Source organism: Mesocricetus auratus, unplaced genomic scaffold (genome assembly GCF_017639785.1).
Source record: "Mesocricetus auratus isolate SY011 unplaced genomic scaffold, BCM_Maur_2.0 Super-Scaffold_100045, whole genome shotgun sequence".
Taxonomy (NCBI): Eukaryota; Metazoa; Chordata; class Mammalia; order Rodentia; family Cricetidae; genus Mesocricetus; species Mesocricetus auratus.
This window is the reverse complement of record NW_024429222.1, coordinates 2,719,946-2,737,980: the sequence shown is the minus strand read 5'-3', so window position 1 is coordinate 2,737,980 and position 18,035 is coordinate 2,719,946. Positions and strand designations below refer to the sequence as shown.

The window sequence follows — 18,035 nt, the reverse complement described above, 5'->3', positions numbered from 1 at the left end:
AGTGTTTCAATCTCTTTAGTAATAGGAGAAACGTATACTAAAGCAATGAGATGCTGCCTGGCACCTATGAAAGGAACAGGCATTTTTGTGTCTAGTGAGATTAAGAGTCGGTGGGGACTTGGGGAAACAGGTAGGAATTGTACTCCCTGCAGGTGGGGATTCGGGGAAACAGGTAGGAACTGTACTCCCTGCAGGTGGGGATTCGGGGAAACAGGTAGGAATTGTACTCCCTGTAGGGGGGATTCGGGGAAACAGGTAGGAATTGTACTCCCTGCAGGGGGGACTATAGATGGAAACCTCCATTTTGGAGGGAACTTTAACATAGCTGTCACTTCCTTGTATGGTAAGATATGCGTGTCCTATGACCCAGCAATCCCACCGGTGGGTACACACCTAGAGAATCACTCCTGAGGCCAACACTGCCACTGACTTCAGGGGTTCCTAGCAGCAGAGACTGGGAGAGCGAATGGCCTGAAGTGGGAGAAAAGCTAAGCCAACCACAGCGCGGGCACACCGTAAGAGCTGATACAAATGAGGTCGATCTGGACAGACTATCATGGCAGGAATGAAGAGAGCCGGTTGCAGAAAGACACAAAAAGTATTCAGACAAGGGGTAGGACCTTTTAAGAACAGTTCTGTCTAGTTGCTATTGATTTTCGCACTGTGCCTGGGTGTATGAAAAATGTCTGAGGACGCAGTGACCACTGAAAGGGTGAAGGATAGTGGAGACAGGAGAGGAATAGGGATTTGTCTTGGGGAGGAGCCTAAACGACTAAGTTCTCTGCAATGCTTTAGTTATTTTTCAAAGGGTTGGTGTTTATGTATTACTGAATAATTTAAATCGCACACCAGAGAGTTGAAGGGAACAGCACAGGCGCTCTACGAAGGGCAGAAAGGACAGAGTGCCCAGTGGTACGGGGTCTGTCGATTACCTCACTGCACCCCTAAGAACAATGACTGTCCTGAAGCCGTCTTTGGAAGGCTGCTGACATGGGACTGCCCTCCGCAGCCTGGGAACCCTGTGGGAGGGTACTCATAGGGAGACACACAACGAGTAAATGACTCTTTATCTGCCCCTGATTAAATTGTTACAGTCCCCAAATATAGTCTCAGGGTAATGTACTGCAAAACAATACAAAATGGCAATAACTCTTGTTTCTTAAGGTGGAGGTCTGAAACCTACAGTGTTCATCAGGACTTCCAAACTGCTAAAATGCACAGCGTTAGGAGCAGATTTTCTTCCTAAATGCCTTGAAATTCATGTCCTTTATAATTGCCCAGAATTCATGTTGCTTGTGTGAAAAAGCTATAAACATACACAATCATAAAAACACACTCAGACATCATGCACAAAAATCAATGGCGTATTATTATAGTTTATTATTCCTTGTGGAGTTCACACTGGTCTTCCTCCTTTGATATTTATTTATAAGGAAGAAGCGAAAGAGCATAAATGTCACACTTGGGACAACACTAATGCTAGAGCTGAACGGAATACAGACAGCAGCTGCCTTAATTTAAGAAAGTATACCAAACTCCGTGAATCAACCTCCCATAATGGAGGACACAGCTGAAGGTCACTGTATTATTCATTTAGAAAGACACTGATAAGAATGAAAATTGAGGTTCTTGAGATCTGAAGTCCCGTTAACTTGCTTAAGTGACTAGTTCCTTCATGACTGGGTAGACAAGACAGCAGGGCTGGGGGTGGAGATAAGATGATACATACTGCAAGAAAGAATGGAGCGCCTGACATGGCCTTTGTTAGTTCTCTGTCTTCGGGAAGGTCTTCTCAGCTTTACTGTTCCTAGCGAAAACTGTCCATGGCCTTCCCTTTAACAGAAGGGCCTCATGTTACCCAGGATTGTAAAGAGGTGTCAGTGCAGAGGGAGTCCCTCTGGGGAAGCATCCCACACCCTCACACACTAAAGGCTGAGGTCCTGTTAATGCAGGTGGAGAACAGGGCTATACCCTGCCCAGAAGGCGGCCCACTCCACCTGCCTGCTGACTCCTTTACATGCTAGGCCTACAAGCTATTATTTGGCAGGCCAGGCAGATACTGGGAAGTGGGGGAAACAGTGAGTGGTTGTCTCTCATGGGTAATGCTTTCAGCTCAGCCACCAGTGCACAGGAAGGGAGCTGGGGGAAAGGGTGTGCTCGCTCTAGGGTGACCATCAAGACAAGGAGAAGGTGGTTGGGGCCCTGTTGTATGTGTGCTAGTCTTTTTTCCTAACACAGCTGTGATGGTCAAAGTTATTTTGGAGAAGACTCCATTCCACCATTCTTCTTTTGTATTACTTTCTATGTTAGCTGCACTCCATTTTGAATGATGGCTTCTTCCTTAGTATTAAAAAAAATAGAAGTGAAAGTTGGGAGGAGGGTTCCCTGACTCTGATACTCTTCCAGTGCCTGACTGAGCTGGCAAAACGGAAGCCTCACGCAAGGCTCCAGGTATCCTCCATCCAGGAACTGGGCAAATCGTATGACAAGATGCTTGGTAATAGCTAAGGATCCCCTTTCTCTATCAGAATGGTTACTACACAAAGAAAGGTCACAATTGTTAGTGAGGCTGTAGTGAAAAGAACCTTTGCCTGCTACTAGGGTGTGAATGTGAACTAGTACAGCCATCATGGACAATAACCCTGAAACCATTCAGCAACTCCATGTCTTTGTTAAGGAATGGAAATCAGTGTATCAGAGAGATAGCCACACTGGCATGCCCACTGCAGCACTGTTCACAAGAACCAAGGCACAGGAGCAATCTGTGTCCATCAACAAGTGAGCGGGTAAGGAAATGATGCACATCTGCAACAGACTAGACCCAGCCTTTAAAAGAGGAAACCCTGCCACTTGTGACCGAATGGATGCACCCAGAAGACACTGTGTTAAGTGGTTTAAGCAAAGCACAGAAAAGCAAGTACTATGTGGTCTTGTTCATGGGCAACTGGAAACTGAACTCAGAAGCAGGGTAGTGGAGCGGAGATTAAGGGGAGCAGTGAGAACAAGGCACAAGGCTTCAGCAAGGAGGAATGCTTTCAGTGTGCAAGGAGGAATGCTTTCAGTGTTTGTTCCACAGAATCAGGAGTGAAATGACAGGGTAGAGTATCCTTAAAAGCTGATTTCAAAAAAGTGGATTTGAAATTGTTTAAAGTCCTAAAAAAATAAGCACAGGTGGCAAGACATTTGTGGTTTAATTATATAGTATCATAAATGTACATTATTAGCTGTCAGTTAATAAACAGCAAAAAAAAAAGAATGGCCACCAGCCTGAGGCTAAATGCATATACACTGCCTGGGCTTCCACAGATCTAGAGGGGGAAGTGAAGCCAAACACATCTTACTCAGCTCGCTATATGATACACATGCACTCAGACGTGCAAAGGGCCATGTATCTGAGATCTCTCTATCAGATCTCAATCTCTCCACCCCCCCCCCACATACAGCTACCATCCCCAGGGTTTTTCTTCATGTCCCGCTTACTGTGTTTGAAAGCACCAAGTTTAGGTGGCTAGAAATGGGCAGTGGGGAATCTATCTGTCAAAGACAGCCATGTATGGCTCAGCCAACCTAGGAATGCGGATTTCCCGAATCACTGATGGCACAAAGGGACCATCAGCGATGGTAGCTTCATCTTCACTAAAACACACTTTCTAGGGAGCGCTAAGTTTGTTTCTTCTCACTCATGAGAACTAAAGACACCAGATGGGCAGACGCTGTCCACCCTGATGTGCTGTCTCTGTACCGGGGCACTGTTGGGTGCTCTGAGAAGTCACAGTTGCTCTATCTGCTGTAGCAATCCCATGAGGTCTGCACTGTCACTGCCCATCTTATAGATAAGGAAACCAACAAACAAGTTAAAGTGGTTTGCTAGAACCCACGTTGCAGGCAGCAGATTTGGGATTCAAGATTGGTGAAGTGACTCTAGTCTGCTGTAATTTCAGTCTGAAGAGAGATGGTATTTAAAACACTTTTAAGCATATTAAATTCATTTTCAGTGTAATTATAGTTACCAGATCCCAATAACTTATAAAAAAAGAACCTAAGAGGAAGTGCTGTGAACAAACAACTGCAAAGAGCATGCAATATGCAATGAAAAGCAAAATCAATTCTGGCTTTAAAATCTATTATAAGGCTTTTACCACTGTCAACATTTTATTATTTGATATCAAAAAATCATTACCTCCACAGCACAACATTTCACAATGACATAAAATGACCTTTGTTCCTTAAGGAAATGCTATAAATATGCAAGAGGAAAGCTTTCCTTCAGAAATGGCAATCAACCCATAAATCAGGAAGTCATACATTAGTTCCACCTCTTCTAGAAGATTCCAAAGACTTGTAATCAGTTCAACAAGAATGAGAGATGTCTTAGCGGCCATCATGAAATTGTTAAATACAAAACTTCACCATGACAAAATAATTCACAAAAAGGTTAAAAAGTCAGCTGCAAATAGGGAGTAAACATTTGCGGTAAAGCCAGTGAACAAGAGGGCTGACCATTGAATCCCACCAATCAATCACGTAGACCACTCAGTAAACAAAGGAGTTGTCAAGGATTTCACAAGATCTGAAAATTCAGGTGTCTTGCTGCTCAACAATGAGCAATGAACCTCATTAATAAATGGAAATCACACATCACCTATTTCAGCTAGGTCAGTATCTGCAGTTGGCCAGTAGGAGCTGTTGGTGTTGGTGGAGGGCAGGGTGAAGGCTTCATACACTCAAGATGGGTGTCTAAATGGCACACAACTGGGAATGCTTGTTAGTACCCAGTATTACAGAAGATGGTTACATTATGTGCCCTAAAGTTATCTTTTCAGAGAAGTATCTGTACAGATTCACCAGGGGATATAGTCCCTTATGATTAAAGGACAAAAATCTGGCACACTCAAGTCATCACAAAGGAGTGGGTAATTAAATGTAGTACATTCATGTAGAGCTCAGAAGTGAGTGAACACATTCAACAAAAATAGTGTTGCCATTCACACACATAATAAAGACATCACCATTTTATTTTCTTATTTTTCTTGAGGCAGGGTCTCCCTTAGCCCAGGCTGGCTTTGAACTTGTAAACAGCCAAGAATGATTCTGGCTTCCAGTTCTCCTACCTCAGAGTGATGGCTTTACAGGCTTGCACTATCAAGCCACACTCACCATTATGTTTCTTAGAAAATGCATATACACTTATACGAATTATTTAGAAAATGCTAGAAGCAAATACTCCAAGTTTACAATACTGCCTACTTCTCAGGAATAAAGGAAGAGGTGTGTCTGGATACACACACAGAAGACAGTTGTCTTAACAATGTGCTTTTTTGTAAAAAGAAAAATGTGGATTCATTATCACTTGTAGCTCAAATTCTAATTGGTTTTAATAATTAAAAACCCAGAGTCAGATATAGGGGTCAATGCTGAAAGATCAGAGAAGCAGAGCAGCCAGCCACTAGTTCTCAGCACTACTGAATTCTCAGACCAAAGGCGGATCCTGTCCCTAGGAATCCTCAGACTGAATGCCATAGCCTCCAGTCTCTTCCTGCCTTATATTCCTGTCTCCACCCAGTCTTATCACTCCTGTTTCCACCTCCCTAGTGCTGGGATTAAAGGTGTGTGATTCCAAGTGCTGAGATCAAAGATGTGAGCTCTGTTTCTCTTTTAGACTGGATCAATCTCCTGTAACCCATGGTGGCCTTGAACTCAGAGGTCTGTCTGCCTCTGCCTCCCAAGTTTTGGGACTAAAGGTATGTGCCACCACTGCCTCACCTCTATGGCCAACTAGTGGCTAGCTCCACACTCTGATCTTTAGGCAAGCTTTATTTGTTAAACACAAAGAAATATCACCACAAGTCTCCATTTTTGTCTAAAATAAGAAAAAAATGTTAAAAAAACTATGTACAATATATAAGGCAATAAATACATCAACAATGTTTAGTTCATTTGCATTCGACAAATTCAGAGAAAATACTACATACCTATTCTATTTTGATGAGTCCAAAAGGTTGTACCTAATTCACTTTCTATTCTAATTTGCATTATCAAAATTATTTTTTAATGTCTCTCAACCTTATACATTTTATACCTCATTATTGAGTTTCTTTTCGGAGTCTGGTAAACAAGAAAAACTATAACAATAACTATCTAGTCTTAAACTCCCCCAGAGACCTGAGAAGGAAATATATTGCCTGAGTAAGCAGAAAGTATAAGCAAGCAACTTCCAAAAGATGTGAGAAGTGACAGAAACAGCTGACTTCCTGGACAGTCACCCAAAGTTCCTCTGTAATGCTGGGGCATTCATCTTTGACCTACAGGTCTAGAATATTTGGCAGATTTTTCTATGAAGCAGGATTTTTGAAGAACTGTTCCACTTTGTCTTGGCAAGGTTTGGCAGTCACTCTCTTTTGGGTCCTGCTTGTCTAATTTGGACAGCATACTGTCAGCAGTTGGGGCAAGGGTACTTTCTTGCCCAGTGGCTGACTTTTCCCACAAAGAAAGTAAACTCCATGTGGAGTTTCTTCCATGCCCATCATCTTCTCTGACATGGGTCGGTGTTGCCAGGAGCAGACATGTCTCATTGTCATAAAAAAAAGAACCTATGTTATTAAAACATCTTAAGTGCCATATTCTGCAGATCTCTAAAGTGTTCAAAGGCAACCTGTCTGTCTAAAATATATCTCTTTTTGACCTTGAAAACATACCTAGTATGTTTAATTGTAATAGGTGACTAATTGCTAACCTGCCTTTCTTTATTATCCTAAACAGTTGGTAATAATAACTTTCAAGAGTTAAAATTTACATTACATTGTTAAATGAGTTGCAATCACTTGTATAACACACCACACACACACACACACACACATTTTCTATATACATAAGGAAGAATATACCAGTAATTAATTCTGAGTGTTGAGAATTTGTCTTATTGGTCTTTATCCTTATTAAAAAATAAATTGATAAAAATTTTCAATTTCTAAAATAAAAAAAAGTTAGTTTAAAAATCAATAAAAATGCAACTGGTTATTTTCAGCAGTACCTGCAATGCCATGCTCTAGCTCTTGTGATTAAAGTTTTTATTTTAAACAATTATGCTCTTAAAAAAGGACAAACTGAAGTTAGAACATTTGTGTCTTCATTTCTCCCAACACAAAGGAGCACGCGTATGTGGGCAGCAGTCTTCCAGTTTGGCATTGTCTGAGATTAGAGTGGTGTAATTCCTCAGTTATGGATAACAATGTTGGAGGATTCGAGGCTCGTGGGTTCAAGCGTTTCTTGAAATCCTGTAAACAGATTGTACATTTGGGTTTGAACGACAACAACTGTAGTAAAAACTTGAAAACTTTTGCCACTCTGCCAGTCATGTTTACAGAGCCCCAACGTAGCAGCCATGAGTTCTTGTTTAAACGAAAACTAGTTAAGACTCTAGAATTTAATTTAATTAAATGTAATTAAAGTGGAATTGAGGGTAACTAGCCACATGTCAAGTGCTCAGTATCCACTTGTGGTAGAGGTACTAAGTTGAACACCACAGACAAGGAGCATACCTACCATCTCCCAAAGTCCTGCATAGTACTGGGTTAAAGCCTGGTCCTAGAGCTGAACCCTATGGGACTCTGGCTCCAGCTGGGTCGCTTATGAAATATTTAGCCATAGGCAGTTAAAGACAACCTGTTTATGTTTTGTTAGTTTACCTCTAAAATGGGGAAACCACACTACTCTTGTTGGGTTGTTGTATGGATATGATTTAGTGAGTCCCTGTAGAGCTCATGAACACAGTGAGCAACAACTAAGGAGTAAGCCATTATTATTACCTTTCAGTTCTCTGATGAAGGCAGCCAAGGGCCACTGGCCCTCGGCATTGCTCACGTCCTGAGGCATGCTATGGTGGTGGGAAGACAGCCTTATTCTCCTGTGGGCTCTGAATGATCATGTAACACTGGCTCATGGTTTAGTAATTATCTTTAGTTGAAGTTCAGAAAATTTTCATTCACTCACTCCATACTTACAAAGCACCAATTCTGTGGTTTCCATTCATACACTCCATAGTTACAGAGTGCCTATGCTTACAGGCAGTGGGGACACTTCAGTGAACTAACGTGGTGAGGGTCCCTATCTCTGTGGAAGTCCCATCCTAGTGAAAAACATCCATGTATTGAGAGTAAGTTTCCCGTACCACAATGGGAGGTAAGAATGGGAACAGGCAGTTGAGACATTAGGAGCAGGAAAGGCAATGCTCCCTGGGAAGGTGCCAGTGATCCTGGACTTAAGAATCTTAAGAACTGAGAATTCTAGAAGGAAGCTCATGGCCAGCAGCATGAAGGCCCTAAAGTGGGCAGCTATGGGTTGGTGTAGCATGAATAATAAAAACCCAGAGACCAATACTGGGGTTCAAGCTGAAGATCAGAAAAGCAAAGCAGCCAGCCACTAGAGAGTTCTTACCTCTACCAAGGCCGGGGCGATCCTGTCCTCAGCGTGACTGCAGACTAAATATACTGCACTCCTGTCTCCTCCCACCTGATATTCCTCTCCAGTGCTGGGATTAAAGGCGTGCACCAGCACTGCCTGGCCTGAGTGGTTGACTAGTGTGACTAGCTTTGCACTATGATCTTCAGGCAAGCTTAATTTTTAGATCATAAACAAAATATCACCACAGGCTGGAGTGTAGTGGGTGAAGAAAGAGGCAGGAGAGAGCTTAGAGATGGGTCTGGGCCCTGGGAAGGACTTGGCCCTCACATCTTGTGGGGCCTTTTGAGTGCAGGACATGACTTGACTTGGTGTGAAGGGCACTGGTCGCTGCAGAGCTGAGAACACACCAGGGAGGTCAAGGGCAGGTGGCAGGCAGTGGCTGGGGAAGGCACATCCTGGGGCACACCATGTGTGAGAGGACACCACAAGGGAGGCCTGAGAAACCACCAGGACTCATTTTGTTGTGTTGCTTTGTTTTTGATACAAGTCTCCATGCACCCCAGGCTGACCAGGGACTGGTGATCCTCCTGGTTTAGCTTCTCAAGCAAACCCTGGGATTATAGGCCTATGCGCCAAGTCTGCTAGGCCTTGGATTTGGAGGTGTATCCTGACAGATCAAATGTGTCACATGAATCTACAGACAGCTTTTTTGTTGTTATTTTAGACAAAGTCTCACAATGAAGTCCAGGCTAGCCTAGAATTCACTTTCCTCTTGCATCCGTCTCTTAGGTGCTAGGATTACAGGCTTGAGCCTCCATGTTCAGACCTGCAAAACCCCTAAACTTGTTTGCTGTATTTAGCACCTTGAAGCAGAGCCAACATCACAAATGTGTATTTGCAACCAAAAGGTAACTGCCAACTAAAAAAAATTGTGTTTAGGTATGTGTGCAACGTGTGCTGGAGGCGGCCAGGAAGGTATCCTCTTTATTCCTCTGCCTTAAAGACTTGAGACAGGGTCTCTCATTGAACCTGGAGTTCTTCATTTTGATGCCAGGATAACTGGCAGCCAGCCAGCCCTCAGATATCCTCTACTGGCCCCTGCCACTAGCACGGATGTTTTATTGGCTCTTGAGCATACCTCCTGCTTTTAAAGCCGGTACCAGGCATCCAAACTCCTCATGGCAGCACTGGATGTATCCATACCTCAGCCCGACTGCCACATTTTATGAAGCAAAAACAAGTATTTGTAGGATATTCTTCTTTACCAAGGAAATAGAAGAGACACACAAACATGCTCTCATGAAGAAAGGATAAGCCATTTTATTTTGAGACAGGGTTTCAGGTAACCCAGTAGCCTCAAATGCAGCCCAGGCTGACCTGGAACTCTTGATCCTCCTGCTTCTGCCAGAAGATGCTGGAATTATAAGCACCTGTGTGACTACACCCCCAGTGTGCATCACCACACCTGACACAAGAAGGAAAAGAATAAATCATACTTTTAAATGATTATTCACAGGAAAAGAGAATGAGGGAATGTTAGACCTCAGTATATCATCAATATTTTGTTTTACAGATTTAACTTTGCAACCATGTAGATACTTTGGTGTTTATAAAGTACCATTTGAAAAAAGAATTATTAAAAATGTAAAGCAAAATGAAAGGACTGAACTTCACACATAAAACGTTGGTGGTCTGGCCACACACAGCCTGCTGTAGGGAATTCCTGGGAAACAAAGGAAAATAGCAAACACATTTCACTAGTCTCACTCTTGACCAGTCTATGTGATTACCCTGAGGCTCTGAGCAGCGAAAGTAGAGCCAATTTGTAATGACACTGGCATGACTTGCAATCAGGGTTTTCAGCACAGGGGAGGGAGGCAAGGTCTGGAAGCCAGGTAAAAACACCGCTAAGCTGTATTTCAGTAAGGTGTAGAATGGATTAACCCTTTTATTGCACATTTTCTATCTTTGTCCACTGTAAGTAACAACCACTTCCTTTACTACAAAGACTGTGGTCACTAATAATAACCCTACTGAAGGATGTGAGGTCTGGGACTGGGGAGGTGGCTCAGCAGTAAAGTGCACTCCCTGTTCTTGTAGAGGATTGGAGTTCCATTCCCCACACCCATATCAGGCAGCTCAGTCACCCAACTCCAGCTCCAGGGCATCCCAATGTCCTCTTCTGGCCTCCAAGGAAACATACACACACACACACACACACACACACACACACACACACACACTTTTTTTAATGTAACGTCTGAGGCGGAATATGTCCCTTGCCACAGATAAAGAGACTTTTGTGCATGTGATAGGGTCTTCTGTATCCCAGACTGGCCTTCAACTTGGTATGTAGCCAAGGACGATCCTGAACTTATGATTCTCCTGGCTCCTCCAGACATGCATCCTGACTTTGTGTGGTGCTGAAGATAAGACCCAGGGCTTGCACATGCTAAGCAAGCACTCTACAAACTGAACTCCATCTCCAGCAAGACAGCTTTCAGAAGGAATTACTGTCCTGTAGAAAGTGCTCAAGCTGATACCTTTCTCCTTCCAATAGACAGAGACATTTAATCAGAAACAAATGTTGCCAATGCATAAAAATATTAAAACATAACCTTGGTAAGATTAACAATAAAATAAAACCAAACACATTTTTAAAAAGTTTTCTTTCTTTCTTTTTAATATGTGTACAGTGTTCTGCTTGCATGTAAGCTTGCACCAGATCTCATTAGAGATGGTTATGAGCCACCATGTGATTGCTAGTAATTGAACTTAGGTCCTCTGGAAGAGCAACCAGTGCTCTTAACCTTTAAACCATCTCCCCAGCCCCACAAACACATTCTTTCATTCCTTTTAAAAGATACCAGGAAACGACTCATTACTTGGCAAACCAGTCTGTAAAAGGAAATAAAAGGCACACACTCATCCTCTCCAGTGTCAACCTCTCCTGATGGTAGCTGAAGGGGTGAGAAGGGGCGTGTTACAGAACACTATAGCTAGTAAATGAAGGAAAAATGGACAGGGGAGTATGGCCATTTTTACAACTCCTAGTACACAGGAGGATACATTACTATGAAAATAGAGACTGTAAGACACTGAAAACTATTTTTTTATTGTTTGTTAATTCTTCATTGAGATAAGGTCTTTTCTGGAGTCCAGGTTGGTTCAAACTCTCCATCCTCCCACCTTAGCCTCCAGCTCCACATGAACCATAAGATGCAGGTACAGAACCTTCTAAGAAACAATCTTGCTGCCCCTTTCCCAAGGGAACAACAAGATTTGAATCTCCAACAGAGTCAATTCAGAGGCACAGAAAAGCAAGGATGGGACCAGGGACAGGCCACTCATCCATACTGGGAGGGGGACAGAGTCACTTAGGAAACATGCTAATTAATAACAAGCCGATTTAGATTCTAACTCAAACAGACAACAATAAGTAATTGGGTAAGGGTTCATTTGGAGGACGGAAACACTGAGCTGAGATGATTCCCAGTGAAGCTGAGTCATGTGCACTCCCCCAGTGATGCTGAGTCATGCTGGGCTTTAACCCAGTGCCTTCCCAGATAATGCTTTAAGGAATCATGACATGATTATGGTCTCTGCTTTCTGTGGTCCTGAGGTTGAATCCACTGCCTGCTAGGTGAGCAAACTTCAGCCTCTTGGCTACTTTTCTTTTTGAGACAGGGTTTGCTAAGCTGCCCAGGCTAACTTTGAACTTGCTCCACAGTCCAAGTAAATCTTGAGCTTGCAATGGTCCTGGGCAGCTGGAATTATAGGCCCATGACACCAGGCCTGGCATAGGATTTTTTTGTTGTTGTTGTTTTGTTTTTTGAGTTATTTTGCTAGAAAGTTAAAGACTAGAATATTTACAGATGAGATTATAAAATGGGGTAAGGTGCACAATGAGGGAAGGGTCGTGTATACCTGAGTTGGCTGCTGAGACATGCAGGCTGAAGTGTATAATTCGAAGCTTGACATTTGGGGGAGGCTGAGTAAGGGGGTACTCCTGACAGAAATTTACATGCTTGTAGAAAATTCGTTTAAAGGTAGCTTTCAGCAAATTTCACAACAAAACAGTAACAAAAACAATATTACATAGTGTGATGTTTAATCTTCATTGTCAGCCTGACTGAATTCAGCAATACCATAAAAATACCCCAGGAGGTTTCTATGAAGATGTTTCTGGGTAGGTTTAACTGAGCAGATAGGACTCATCTTGTGTGTGGGTGACACTATTCCATAGTCTCAATTCCCAGACTGAAAGGGAGAAAGCATGGGCACTTGCTAGTGAATGTTGCTCTGTGTATATGTTTGTCTTATTGATTGATGAATAAAGCACTGTTGGCCAACAGGGAAGCAAGATAGGTGGGACTAGGAGTCGAGGAGAATTCTAGAAAATATAGTAAAGAAGTTGTCATGTGATCCAGGTAGGAAGTAACATAGCAGGGCAGAATCAGTATATAAGCAGGGTCAAGCAGGAAATTTCTTTCTTCTCCTCTCCTCTCCTTTCCTCTCCTCTGCTCTGTGGAGACGTGGAACAGGCATGATGTAGACCCCAACCGAGTAAGAGGCCGGGACCTTTTCTCCAGTAAGATAAGGCCATAGGAAATAAATACATAGATTAGTAGTCATGGGTTAATAATTAAGACTGAGCAAGCAAATAAGAAACCTTAGCCAAAAGGTCAACAGCTTTATACTAATAAAGCATCCATGTGTCTAACTGGGGCAGACAAGGATGGTAGGACCTAGCCGGACCAGAAACATTCATGTTACAGGCACTGGTGTTCAAATCTCTTTGCTTCTTGACTATGGATGCAATGTGACCAAATATTTCATGGTCCTGTCGCCAGGATTTCTCCTCCAAGATAGACTGTACCTTCAAACCTAAGCCAAATTAGTCTTCCTTAAATTGCCTTTGTCAGGTATGTTGTTATACAGGCAAAAAAAGTTACTAATACAGGTAAGAAATGTGAAAACATGCAAATAAATTTAAAAGCAGCGCATACTAACTTTATCCCTGCATTAAAAATATTTATCATACAATACTTGTAAAGTGTTGACACAAAGGTGAATAAAATATATCTAAATACAATGGGTCTGGTTCTTGCCTTCATGGACCTCACTGTCTGGCAGAGAAGAAAGACATGAGGTATATGCTGCAAAACAGCTGTTTCGGTGCCTACTAAGGCAGTCCTAGGGAGAGGTGTAAGACAACGTGGTCCAGGAACAAGACCTCGGGGAAGCTCCACTTCAGAAACACAGAAGACTGAACAGAAGGTTATTCTAAGTGGAGAGGTTGGAAGAGCTCATAGTTTCTCACAGTGGAGAGGAGGGTTAGGATCATGTAAAGGGAACTAAGAACTCAGTCCAATGGAATACCGGTGTCCTCACAGAGGGCTAGGATCTTGTAAGAGAGCTAAGTAAGTTCAGCCCAGTAGCTACTGGTTCCTGGCAGCACCATTTCCTGGCTTGCCTGCAGTGAGTCTGCCAAGAGTCTAGGAGCCCAGAGCCTGCTCATCTACTGTGCTGTGATCAGTAATCAGGCCACAAGGAGGGGCAGTGACACTGTGTGAAGAGGACCAACATGGCCCAAGCTGATCCTACTGCAGGGCAAAGTATATGAGTAGCTTCTGAAGTGTGGCAGACCCAATGGGAGTCTCCACATGCTTGGGATGATACAGGAAACATGTGGTTCTTATGTTTCTGGGCTTAAGTGTCAATCACACTCATTTCCTTTTAACAAAAATATACAAGAAATTGATGTGTACAAATGCTATGATAGAATTATTTTACATACACCAGTAGATTGCTTCATCTAAATGCTTTCTAACATAATAAACCAAATTCCTATGTTGGCAAGAGAGCTGTATTTGTATAATTAACACATACGGGGACAGAAAGCGCTTAAGAACAAGGTCCTTGGCTTGGCTGTCAAGGACACAGCTCAGGCTTGCACTTTATAAATAGTTTTGTTTTCAGTGAGATGTAGCTTCTGCACTGCCAGCTGGCCCAAGGCTGACCTGGACGTCGCAAGAGCAGCCGAGTAAAACTATTTCAAGATCCCATCCTCAGTCTGGGTGTGGTAGCTGTGCTTGGAATCCTAACTAATTGGGAGACTGAGGTGGGCTAGGAAGATGGTGAATTCTAAGCTATCCTGGACAGCACAGTATGATACTGTCTCAAAAAAAATGCAAGAAGCAGGCAAGCATGGGGCACACACCTGTAATGCCAGCACTCAAGGGTCTGAGGCAAAAGAGTCACAAGTTCAAGGACAGCCTCTGATGCACATCAAGACCCTATTTTTAGAAAAAATGGAGAGACAGCACCTACCTGAGCACCACAAGGACACAGTATCATAGCAGGTGGTCACATGGATCAAAACCATTTCTTTTCTGCCACACTGCTAAAGGGGCACACTCTTACTCTTTGCACTTTTAAAATTATCTGCTATTTTAAAATAAGGATTATTTTAATGTCATTTTAAATAGGAAAGCCAAAAACTTTTATCTAGAGTTTTCATGTGATATTGTAATTAATTATACTAGTTTATGGGAAAATAGCTGGTGTCTATACTCTGTGAAGAACACATTATGCCCCACAAGAAAACGGTGAAATGTGCCCAAGCATTCATCTCTAAAGCACAAGTAACTAAGTACTTCGAAAGGACTCAGAGTTACAGCACATGAGTCATTGGGTCTTTTGTGGGTCTCAGACTTCTGTCAATGCCATGGGGTGGTTTATTTAATGACTGTTCTTATGTCTGCCCCGTTCTAAGGCTAGGCACTAATAAGGAGGTGTGGAGTGACAACAGGAGGCTACAGGGTAAGACCAGATGGAGAGGGGATTTCTGCACTAAGATTTGGGAAGATTCTTGACACTGTGCCTGCACAGGCCACACAGCTCACCCTTTTCTCACAATTCTGGGAAAGAAAAAAAAATGTCCTCGCTGATATTTGTTAACCTTTAATGATGCAGGTTGCTGAGATAAACAATAGAATGCTCTAATAGCAAACAAAGGGAAAAGAGTGCCGATCTTGTGGGTGCTGAGAATCTAAAGTGATACCCCAAAGGACACACTGAATAAAAGAGAGCAACAAGCCTCAGTATGGCATGTCTGTCTTGTGTTTGATTTTCCCGGTGGCTTTCTCCTGTGGACAGCATGCTTGTTACTTCAGTCCTGACCAGTAGGGCTGTCAGCATGGGCTCCCTGGTCTCTGGACATCCAGGAGGGGTTGGGTCCTCAGCAGGGTCACAGGAAGTGAAGGAGAGATACAGCCAACCCACTCCTTATGGGGGCTGCCTGGGGACTGTGCCCCCTTAACACAGTCCCTTCCACACCCCACAGCCCATGTCCAGATCTGTGAACCAGGATTTCCTTTGAAATCATTGTCAAGCCTCAAGAGTGAGGCTTGTGGTTAGAGCCTCATAGTGGCCACTCTGAGGTGGTACCAGTCTGTTATGGTATCCCACGGTCTACACGCCCTTGGGTAACATCACCTTTATATAGGTTCTCCCTCATCCAGTCCACCATTTAATTTGAACATTACACTTTTATCTCTTCTAAGCTCTAGAAATGTGTTAAAGGGCAATCTTAATTAGGGATTGGGTACCTTGAAAGGAAGGTCTGGTAGACAATTGGCATGCCTTCTCTCTCTCTGGAGACAGTGTCAACTGTAGCCCAGCCCTTCCAGGTGAAAGGACCCCAGGTGGCTTCCTCCGTGTGCACCAGTACCGTTATGCACGGCCCAGCCCCTGCACTGAGCAGAGTCTGAGGACCTCCCGCCCTCACGGGTACTGATGTGAAGTGGAGACTAATGATCCCACGGAAGCCAGAGCTTCTTTCTCTCACCTTTCTTGCAGTTCCGGCTCAGACAGGGTTTGGGCTCAACCATCAGATGACCTGAGTCTTGGCATGATTTTAGGGAGGTGCGGAGCCCATGTTGACTGGGGTTTGCTGACAACAAGGTAACCCATGTCACTGTCCAGGGAGAGTGACAGAGTGTCAGGTTCATGAGTGGATGGCAGAATATCACCCAGGGGTGGGCAAAGTTGGTCTTCTGAAAGGACTTCCTGACTGGCTACCTCTTCTGGGATACCAAAGCCTTCTTCGTTTTCCATCTCAAATAAACCACAGCTGTTATACAGCTAGGAGCTAAGGATATGAAGACCAAGTCTGATATCCCAAAAAATACTGCAGCTAAAAATTAATCCTATTGTTTGAGCTTCTCTTGTGTCTTCAGTTACTATGCTAGGTGTTACAAAGCTATGAAAGATGACAAATCAGCCGGGTGGTGGTGGCGCACGCCTTTAATCCCAGCACTCGGGAGGCAGAGGCAGGCGGATCTCTGTGAGTTCGAGACCAGGCAGGACCGACAGCCTCCAAAACAATACAGAGAAACCCTGTCTCGTAAAAAAACCAAAAAAAAAAAAGATGACAAATCAACAGCTATAACCAACATGTTAAACATCCAAATGGATCTTGGCATTTGGAGTTCAGACACAGGTATGCTTAGTGCTGTTGGGATTTGTAAAATTCCAGAGAGGCAGTGATCTGGGCAGAAGGAGGGCACAGGTGAGAACTGATGGTGGGACTGTGCCAAGTACGACCCAAGAAACAAGCTGGGCTCAGAAAATAGACTTTGGATGACGAAGACAGTGACGCAGGACAGAGACTCTTGAAGTCCAGGTCTAAGGTGAGAAAGAGTGCTGTGTCCTGATGACCTGCTGAGGGGGGAGTGGTGACAGAGTCCCAAGGTTTTCTGAAGTCCTGGCATGGAGTGTGTGGAGCAATGTCAGGAATAAAGGAATACTGAGCAGTTTGCACAAGCGGGAAAAGGGGGCCGACTTCAGGCACACCCAGGTCCTTTCTAATGCCAGGGAAGTACTGAGACACTGGTTTGTTGAAGCTGGTATTTGTCTCTGACTATTGCTCCACTCAGAACCAGGGATTAAGTCCCTTCAAACCATGCCTGCCATTTTATGTACACTGGGTTCATCTCAGCCCCAAACTGCATGTTCCCTAGGTTGGCAGCCAGGAATATGGTGGATAGGCCCTTTAAATGATTTTCACACGAATCCTTTTATGGTTAGGTCTCTATGTGACTTGGTTTAGTTTACCTAGGTTACCCACAGTCGGCCTCCCCAGAGACTCAGGTCTCACTAGCCCTTGCCTTAGCCTTTGACTTGCTCTATCCCCATCTTGGCCTTGACTTTTTCTGCCAAACTTCACTCTCCTCTTCTTTCATGGCCATGAACACGGAACTAAAGGCCTCGCTGTATCTTCAGCTTTCTAAGCTCAATTCTGAACGGAGCTTCCCAATGTATTCTTTTCATGTGAACTTGTAAACTTGAATCATGTATCTGCCTGGGTCTGTGTGAATGCTAAGCCTTATTCTGGAGAGTATTTGCCTTTCTTGCAGGAGTGAAGATTTGGTTAGCTTTCTGTGACGTCTCTGATGACATCTTAAACTCGACTTCAAAAGGTGACATCATTATGCACTCAGCAAAAGGAAGCCCTTAGACTTTACCTGTAAGTGACTTAGGAAGCTCTCAGCACAAAAACTAACGCCATGTAGTAAATGCACCATGATGCTACTCATTTTTGAAAACAAAATAACTGGTTACTTTACAGA

General features: G+C 43.5%; 1 long non-coding RNA gene across 5 annotated transcripts in view; it reads right to left on the bottom strand.

Annotated features, from left to right (window-relative positions):
* LOC121135921 overlaps positions 1–18,035 on the bottom strand; it is a 46,797-nt gene that overhangs the window by 14,685 nt on the left and 14,077 nt on the right. For 4 of the 5 annotated variants that reach the window (XR_005873032.1, XR_005873034.1, XR_005873031.1 and 1 more), the window contains one exon: positions 7,031–7,274. The exons of the other annotated variant lie outside the window; for it this stretch is intronic. This is a non-coding gene — a long non-coding RNA (uncharacterized LOC121135921). The remainder of the gene's footprint in view (positions 1–7,030; positions 7,275–18,035) is intronic. 5 annotated transcript variants of the gene reach the window in all.